This window comes from Onychomys torridus, unplaced genomic scaffold, assembly GCF_903995425.1.
Source record: "Onychomys torridus unplaced genomic scaffold, mOncTor1.1, whole genome shotgun sequence".
NCBI lineage: Eukaryota > Metazoa > Chordata > Mammalia > Rodentia > Cricetidae > Onychomys > Onychomys torridus.
The window spans coordinates 3,696-13,042 of record NW_023411831.1 but is presented as its reverse complement, the minus strand read 5'-3'; the positions used below and the strand labels follow the sequence as shown (position 1 = coordinate 13,042).

Below are 9,347 nucleotides of genomic sequence, written 5' to 3'. Positions count from 1 at the left end.
GTGGGATTTTAGGAAACTTTCTTATTTGAGTGTCTTTAGGAATATCTTTCTATCTGAGGCAATCAGACTCACATACAGGATTTGATGGTCATGCTCTTTACTTCTCTACTGCTTCAGTTTTCTCTCAAATTCCAATTTTCTTGCTCCAATTGTCCTACACAGCTACATACACATTTAATAGGAGGCTTTTTGCAATAAAAAGAAAAGTTACAGAAGCTGCATCTAAAGGTCTTACCACATTCCTTGAGCAAATGATAAGGAGGAGCAGAGCCATTTACAAAGGCAACACAAAGGTGGGGAATGGTGGCATTGAAAGTTTCCTAAATCTAAAATTATATTTTCTTATCCTGATTGTAAAGCTCATATCATAAGGAAGGTAATTTGTACCTCTATATTCAAGGTTGTGAGCCCAGACCATTTTCTGTATCCCTGGATAATTGTGAAAAATTTTCCAAATAAATCAGTTTCTCTCTGGACTTAGTTATTTGATTAATTGTTATTTGGGGCCTAAATAATAAAAGTTAGGTATTTTTATGCCATTCTGAGCTAGTAATTAAAAACCAGGACCTAAGTATCTTCAAGTTCTTGGACAATAATGAATGTAGTTATTAAGCATATACTAGTATAGCTTCCATATATTAAAATTATGCAGCTTAATGAGAAGTCCTCTTCCTGACCATCCTCAGATATATGTGCCCATAAGGTTGAGATGTAATCATGAGATTACATTTTACATCAGATGAAATTACACATTACAGTTCAGTTATCATGGAGATACCACAGCTGTTTATACACATGTGAAATTACAAAGAGAAGCAACCATGTCCAGAGTCTGTGGCCCAATAGTTCTTACCTGTAAGACACCTCCATCAGAGAATTATTTATCTGGTGGGCTTACACCTCACCTAGCCATTGCCACCTGCTCTATATTCTTGGGCCTCATGTAAGTCCATTGCTACCAACAGGTCTCAGCATGAGGCAATACCCAAAACACTCATAAACAACACACTGAAATAAGATGTTATTGTTAAATAAGTTCCAACTATAGAACTATATCAAAACAGTTACATCCAATCAAAACACCTTATATGAAAGAGAGAAGCTGAGGTAAATCTGTTACACAGGACAAGTCTCAACTACGGCAATTTGAACCCAGGGTCAGTTCTGTAATACTAACCTAAGCACATAGGTTGAAAGATATCAGTACAGCATGAGCGTCCATTCATATGAAGAGAAAGGAGCTCATTTCTCAATGGAAGCAGGTATAGTTATATCCAACCTTATATCAATAAATGTTAAACATTCTTAAATACAATTAAAAAACAAGAAATTATGTGAAACGAAAGAGGGAGGTTAAGATGTATTATGCTATTTTCATTACCCATGAATCCCTCTGGCTGTTCAAAGCATTTGACACAGGCAGATTTGGTTACCTAGTCTTTATACCCTCAGCAATATATATCATTGTCTAATTCTGCCTCTGTATAAAAGTATAGCATTCTAGATAGCAGATACTACAAATTTATTTTTCACATATGTTAAATGTTAGAGGTATACAATGAAGGCATGAGCAGATTCAACATTAGCCAGTAAAATCTTTTCTAGTGTCTAAACTGTATGCATACATTTTACAAAGTTTGCAGATAATAGGATGGAACTTTAGGAAACTTCAAAGTAAAAAAGGCAATCTCAATAGTATAAAATGCACTCCCCACAAATAAAAACCTTTTGTGAATTTAAATATTCTCCCACAGGACTCACACTCTCATATATCAAAAAATAGGACTTGTGTCACCATAGCATTGGGTCCAAAACAAAAGAAAGAATTCAGTGCTATTCTTCCAATGAGTATAATATAAAATTGTCATGTTTGGAACCTAATCTCTCATGAATACTGTGCTCTGTTTTCAGGTTGACACCTAAAAACATCCACTTGATTTTCTCTCTTTATTTCGCCATGGAAGAAATCAATAGGAAACCTCATATTTTACCAAATGTTTCTCTGCTAGTTGACATCAAATGTAACCTGGTTGCTGACAAGAGGAAATCTGGTTCTACTAAAAAAAGAAGTGAAAGTATTCCTAACTACTACTGTAAAAATCAGAGAAAATATTTAATTGTACTTACAGGACCCATGTGGGAAGTTCCTGCAACACTTGGACCACTCTTGTACATGTCCAAAACTCCAGAGCTAAGTCAAAATGGGATACTTTAATAAATCATATCTCCTTAAAGTTGACTTACTGAGAATCAAAAAGATTAAGTGGTAGAAACTTGGTTTGTATGTATTCTGTTTCATCAAAGATAAATGCTCAGTTACTTTCCATAGCAAAAATAACAACATTATTAAAAATAGACATAAAAGGCAGAAGTATGAAACATTTTGCCAGAAAACCAATTTTATTTGTAGTTTTGGAATAACCACAAGAAATTGGATATTTTTTTAATAATAAGGTGAAGAATTAACACTTTCAAACACCCCCAGTATTTGCTTACTATACTTAGGTCTCAGACCAAGTATTATTCCTTCTGTCTACCTCATACTATCCTTATGTTCTATATCCTTCAGCTCTACTATGTGATTTTCAACCTCTCCTGAGTGCCCATGAACAATTTCCTTATCTCTACCAGATGTCTTCCAAGGACACATCTCTACCTCTAGCCATGGTGTCCCTACTGGTTCACTTCAGATGGAACTGGGTAGGAGTGATCCTTTCAAATGAAGACTGTGTAATTCAATTTCTTTCTGAATTGAGAGAGGAGATGCAAAGGAATATTGTCTGTTTAGCATTTGTGAGTTTTATCACAAATGAGAATTTTCCATACTATAAAATTGCTAACCACTATGATAACCAGATCATGATGTCATCAGCAAAAGTTGTGATTGTTTATGGAGATAAATACTCTAATTTACAAATGTACTTTATACTATGGAAGTTTGTTAAAATTAATACAATCTGGGTCAGTATATCACAATTTGACAGGATGATAGTTATAGGAGATTTCTTGCTTGACTCCTTCTATGGTACTCTAATTTTTTCACATCAGAATTATGAGATGCCTGATTTTAAACAATTTATGCAGACAGTGCATTCTTCAAATTACAGTAAGGAAATTTCATTTGCTAAACTGTTGTGGAATCATTTTAAGTGTTCTTTGTAATCATCTTATTATAAGAAACTGAAAAATTGTTCTGCCACAACTTTATTGAAGTGGTTATTTAGGCATCACTTTGGAATGTCCATGAGTGATTCAAGATATACCTTATACAATGCTGTGTATGCTCTGGCCCACTTGGTCCATGAGATGCTTCTGCAAAAAGTAGACATATGGTCAGAGAATCCTGGAAAAGTTTTGGAATTTGACTCCTAGCAAGTAATTAGTCATTCACTGAATGGCCTGTATTTCATGAGATGACATTCTTAAAGGTAACCAGAGTTTTCTAAGTCCATGCAAAGTACACACTTTAGTCCCAGGTGCATATATTTCTGGACTCTTTCATTGCATGTGTTGAAGATCATGTTAGCATCATAAATTCTTATAAAGCTATTACTAGCACACGTTAGCATTTTACAATCTAAAAGAGAAATTTTGTTCAGAATACTGCAAGCACATATATGAGTCTTATGTTTTTAACATTTGGAAGAACAATATTTTTCATGAAATTTTTAAATAACAATGAGAAAATAAATGACTTTTCTTTCATATAATCAAAAAGTTACTCATCATTTTAAAACAGAGATCCCATATGATAATGTATTGTTCGCATTATTGATCTATTAAGGAAAACAATTCTCAAGGTTATGATCAAATAACAATGTTGCCAAGAAGAAATACAGAATGTGTCTCTACTCTGTATGCATAAAAATCAAGTGGTATGTTTTGGTGTATCAATACCAGTTATAAAATTTTAACTTTGAAGTGTAGTGAAAATTTATGTCTACATATAATTTCTTAAATTTACTACTGAGTACATTTAACACAGTTACTCTTTAGACGAGGCTAATGAAAAATACTGGCATTATATACTTTAGATTTTCTGTCCTACTGTGTAGGCATAGTTGAAACTAAAATGACAAATGTGTTTTAGATGCTTTCTTTACTGAAGAACATACAATTTGTAAATCATGCTGGAGACTTAATGAATATGAACCAGAAGTCAAAACAGGATATAGAGTATGACATTTTCTATATCACAGATTTTAAACAAGCCTGTGGAATTAAAGTAAAAATAGGAAAGCTTATTGGACACTTTTCTAAATGATCAACAATTGTACATATCTGATGTAATGATAGATTGGGCTACCAATTTTAGACAGGTAATTTAGTCTTAACTCAAATGATTTCCATGTAGCACAAATACTATAAAATAGCATGCTTAATCATTGAAGTAACACATTTTAACAACTCCTGATTTATTGACTCACATCAAATCTTCTCTCTGTCTCTCTCCACCTCCTCTCCTCTCTTCTCTTCTCTTGTCCATTGTGGTATTCCACAATTCATAAATCACCAAAAATTTGTAATATTCATCTTAAAAACAACATAATTTTACTTTATAATATGATACATGAGCTTAGTAGAATTTTCAGTGGCTCCTTGTTGTGAATCACTGCATCTTTTGCAATTTCTATTAAATCATTATATTTAAAATGTATCTGATTTTAATCAGACTCCACCCTCCATATGCAGTATGCCTTGCAGTCCTGGACACAGAAAATCCCCTTGGGAGGGAAAAGCTGTCTGCTGTTTTGACTTTAATCCCTCTCCAGAAAACGAAATTTCCAACATGACAAGTAAGGATATGATTTACCAAAATAATCAACAGATTGTTTATTTTCTCCCATATTTATATAGTGCTCAGAGATTCCTTTGAGGAAAAGGAAAGGATAAATTTTATTATGAAGTTGAATGCATAAATAACATTGCTATTAGAAAGACTACACTCTATGGTTTTTAACTACATTTTATCTGATCAGTCTTGACCCCATGAACATAATATTTTTCATTGGATATGACTTTAAAGAAATAAAGATTACTATTGCAAATTATCATCATCCTAGTATTCATCATTTTAATAGTCATATCTTTTTCAGTTTATTCAAGTCTTATATGCTATGCATCTTTTTATTCCCAATATCCCTGAGTTTCTAACCAGGAGTAGATTTTCAGAAATGTTCTACCACATTTTAAAATTGTTCATCTTTGTACTGTGTGCTATATAAGATCAGTTCTATCATTGGCAGTTTGTATTTCAATTCCTACTCAATTTCACAGCTTAGTTTGGATTCAATCATACTGAACTCTGTATTAAATATTTTGTTTTAATATTCACAACAAATAGTTCATAGAGAGATTTTTTTTTAAATAAGTAAGTAGTGGAATCTATATTGATGTACAGAAACTTTGAAAACTATATTTTCATAGTATATCCGGTTCTAAAGAATTGGATTAATTACTGTTGTAGTGAAAAGAAATATCTAAAAAATTAACTACCATTTTCATTAGACCCTGACATATAGATAAACATAATTCTATATGATTTGAACATGGAATTTAGAAGAAACTGCACAGGTTGTTTAAAAATATACTAAAATTATTAGTATATTTTATTATAAACAGTGAGTAATGTGAGAAAAAAAACCACTGTAGTGCACAAAAATTGTACTGATTCAAATGATAGTATCAAATATATGTTAAATCAAAAGTCAAACTGTTGACTTTTGTGCCATTTGAACACAACGATACTACACTCGATTTTATTAAATTTCCCTTGCTCCTACTTAAAAAAGCATGGGGGGAAGGGAGGAAAAGGAACCTGTGTTCAGGGTGTATTTTATCAGAAAAGAATATATTTTTGATAAAAATAAGTGAAAACATGTTTATAACTAATTTCAAATAAATATTGTAAATGGAGCACTTGAATAATTCTACTCACCAGTTTCGATGACTTTGCTTAGTAAAAATAGAGAGAATTTAACAACTAAATGGATTGTAAACTTTCTGATGGATACACTCAGTACTGGAATGGCATCATCATCATTTTTCAGTTTGGTCTGTTGGGTCAACTCAATAGAAAGAAAAGTGAATACACTGTGGTATAAATTACAAAGATATAAGTGGAAGAATGTATTCATGTTCTTCCAGTACTATCTTTTGTAATAATGCCCTTGAGGTACGGGATTTTGTTTTTGATGTTTTATCAGTAAATACTGCAACCTTGGGAGCATTGAACTATCAAATGTTATAGAATATAGAAAAAATTGCAGATAATGTGCCCAACCAAATATCAAAGTGTCAAACATTAAAATAGATGTGATATTTTTGACTTGTAGAGAATTTGGGTAATAATTTATTCATGTGTCTCTGCTTCCTTTGCATTATCAGTGCTAGCATTATTTTTTGTTTTTGGCTTCTTTTCTATTTCTTATTGTTGAGATTATGAAACAGTTACATCATTTCCCCTTTCCCTAACCTCCCTTCAAATCCTTCCATATATCCCTTCTTTCTCACTTTCAAACTCACAGCCACTTTTCTCATGAACTGCTGGCATGTTCATATATTTTATGTATATATACATATACTTCTAGATACAAACTTGTCAGTCTTCACAGTATTACTTGTATGTTTTTAAGATCTACCATTTCGTCATACAAAGATTATCTGTTGGTGAGCCATACTCTGGGAAAGACGATTTCTCCCACGCTAAATACACATTAGAAGCCTGTAATTCTCTGTGTAGTGTTGAGGTCTGATTGTCTTTCAGTCCCTCATATTACAATATCTATAACTGTTTTCCTTGTTTAACTAATGTTCAAACAGTCAATGGTGAGACTTTATGGCTGTAGCTTGGGACATTTCTCTGAGACTTCTACTCACATCAACTGCCTGATCCCCCAACTCTTACAAAATTTCCATCCCCCTTTTCTGTAACTTTTCCTGAGATATAGTTGAGGGAGTATTATAAATGTTTTCATTAGACTGAGCACCACAACTCTAAATTTTCACTGTTTCTGATTTTTCTCTAGTGGTCTCTGTCTCAAAGACAAGTTTCTTGATGAGGAGAAAGTGCTTTACTAATATGCATAAACAAATATTTCGGACATTGTTAGGAATTGTATTGGTTCAAGAATCTGGTAGATATAGGTTCCTGCCATGATATGGAGTGGGTAAGGCTTCTATGTCAAAGGAGACACATGAGAACATTATTATGTGGGACCTAATTGCTGCTGATACACAGGAAGGAGCTCATTCTCAGTTATTGTTTGGCATAGTTCTCAAAACTATGAGTAACTACTGTGTTTCCATGAATTACCCAATCCAAGGTAGGTTTCTGTGGCTATCTGAACATCATGTTGTAGTATATCATTGTTTTTGAAAAATACTAAAAAGTAGTTGTGTATGTAAGATAAATATAAACAAAACCTTTTCATTATAATGAAAGGCAAAGGAAGTAAGAAATAAATCCTGTTCATCAAACATATTTAATTTTCATATACCACAATAGGTAAATAAACTTTAGCTATGACTTCCTAATACATTACTGTAGCTATCATGTTTCATGAACACTAGGTAAAGATTAAATCTGAAAATGCTACCCTTCCTATACTACACATGGATCATTGTGTGAAGTGTCCAAATGACCAGTATGCCAACACAAAACGAACTCACTTTCTCAAGAAGATTGTCACATTTCTTGTTTTGAGGATCCCCTGGATAATGTCACTGCCTGGCTTGGCTCTGTGTTTCTCTTCTCTTACAGCTCTTGTACTCGCTATCTTTTTGAAGCATCAAGACACTCCCATAGTCAAGGCCAATAACCAAGTTCTCAGCTATGTACTACTCATCTCCCTCATATTTTGTTTTCTCTGTCCCTTGCTCTATATTGGCCATCACCGTATGGTCACCTGTATCTTGCAACAGACCACATTTGCAGTTTTCTTCACTATGGCAACATCTTCTGTCTTGGCTAAGACAAATACTGTGGTACTAGCATTCAAGATCACTGTTCCAGATAGAAGAAAGAGATGGCTGCTGGCATTAGGTGCACCTAACATCGTCACCCCCATCTGTACCATGATCCAACTGATTCTCTGTGGAATCTGGCTGGGAACTTCTCTCCATTTGTTGATGGTGATGTACACACTGAATATGGCCATATTTTGATGGTCTGCAACAAAGGTTCAGTTATTGCCTTCTACTGTGTCCTGGGATATTTGGGCTCCCTTTACCTGGCAAGCTTCACTGTTGCTTTTCTGGACAGAAATCTGCCTGACATATTCAATGAAGCCAAGTTCCTGACATTCAGTGTGATGGTGTTCTGCAGTGTCTGGATCACCTTACTTCCTGTCTACCAAAGCACTAAGGGCAAGGCCACAGTAGCTGTGGAGATTTTCTGTATCTCGGCCTCAAGTGCAGGGCTACTATTTTGCATATTTGCCCCAAAGTGCTACATTATTTTGTTCAAACCGCAGATAACATCTTTTCATAACATCAGGAAAAGACATTCTAAAACTGAAAATACCCATTGAATGTAACAAACATTTCCTATACCAGACATGCCTACAATTTCACAAGCATCTTTTCTGCTACCAAATATTATGGCAAAGTAAGAAGTCTCATCTTATGGGAAAATGTACAAAATAAACTGCATAATAAGGTTTGAACACTAAATATGGATTAATGTTCTCTTGGATGAAACATTGTAACAAGCAATTTCTGTATATGTAATTCTGCTTTTTTTTATTGTATATTATTGAATTGTGAGGTATCTGGGTATTTGATTGGAAAATTTTACCTTATTTCATTTGAGTGCAATTTTTCATTACAAATGATGTGTTATTTTTATATTCCAAAAAATATGGGTGTGTAGAGTTTATATACAAACAGGATTTAATTATCAAGGATTATAAAGAAAGGTATAAAATGTAATTAAATTATGTTTTATGTAAGGGTATAGACCAAAACATGGGATAATACAAATAACGATGCCAGGATGTATACAAGGCTAAGTGTTTTCCAATTTAATTTGAAGCTTGAACAATAAGAAGACATTTTGTGTCTTAATTTGTAAGGTTGTTGAATATCTCATACCTGTTGATGGAATAGGACCAATAGTATAACACTGTTTTTAATTTGCTAAGTAAGCACAGTATCAAATGCCTTTTTAAATATATACATTTATATTTGCTCTCATACATAATCTGCTCTCATGCTTAGTCATAAAAACTTACTCATGTAATAGAATGAAGTCAAGGGATAAATGCAAAATAGTTTGAAGTCCTGAGAAATACAGACTAAGTGCTCTGACCTAAAAAGCACATCTAACCAAATCCTCTCTTCATCAT

At 33.3% G+C, this 9,347-nt stretch overlaps 1 pseudogene; it reads left to right on the top strand.

Moving 5' to 3' along the window:
* The first annotated feature begins 821 nt into the window (after positions 1-821).
* LOC118575378 lies at positions 822-8,531 on the top strand (annotated as a pseudogene).
* The last annotated feature ends 816 nt before the right edge of the window (positions 8,532-9,347 follow it).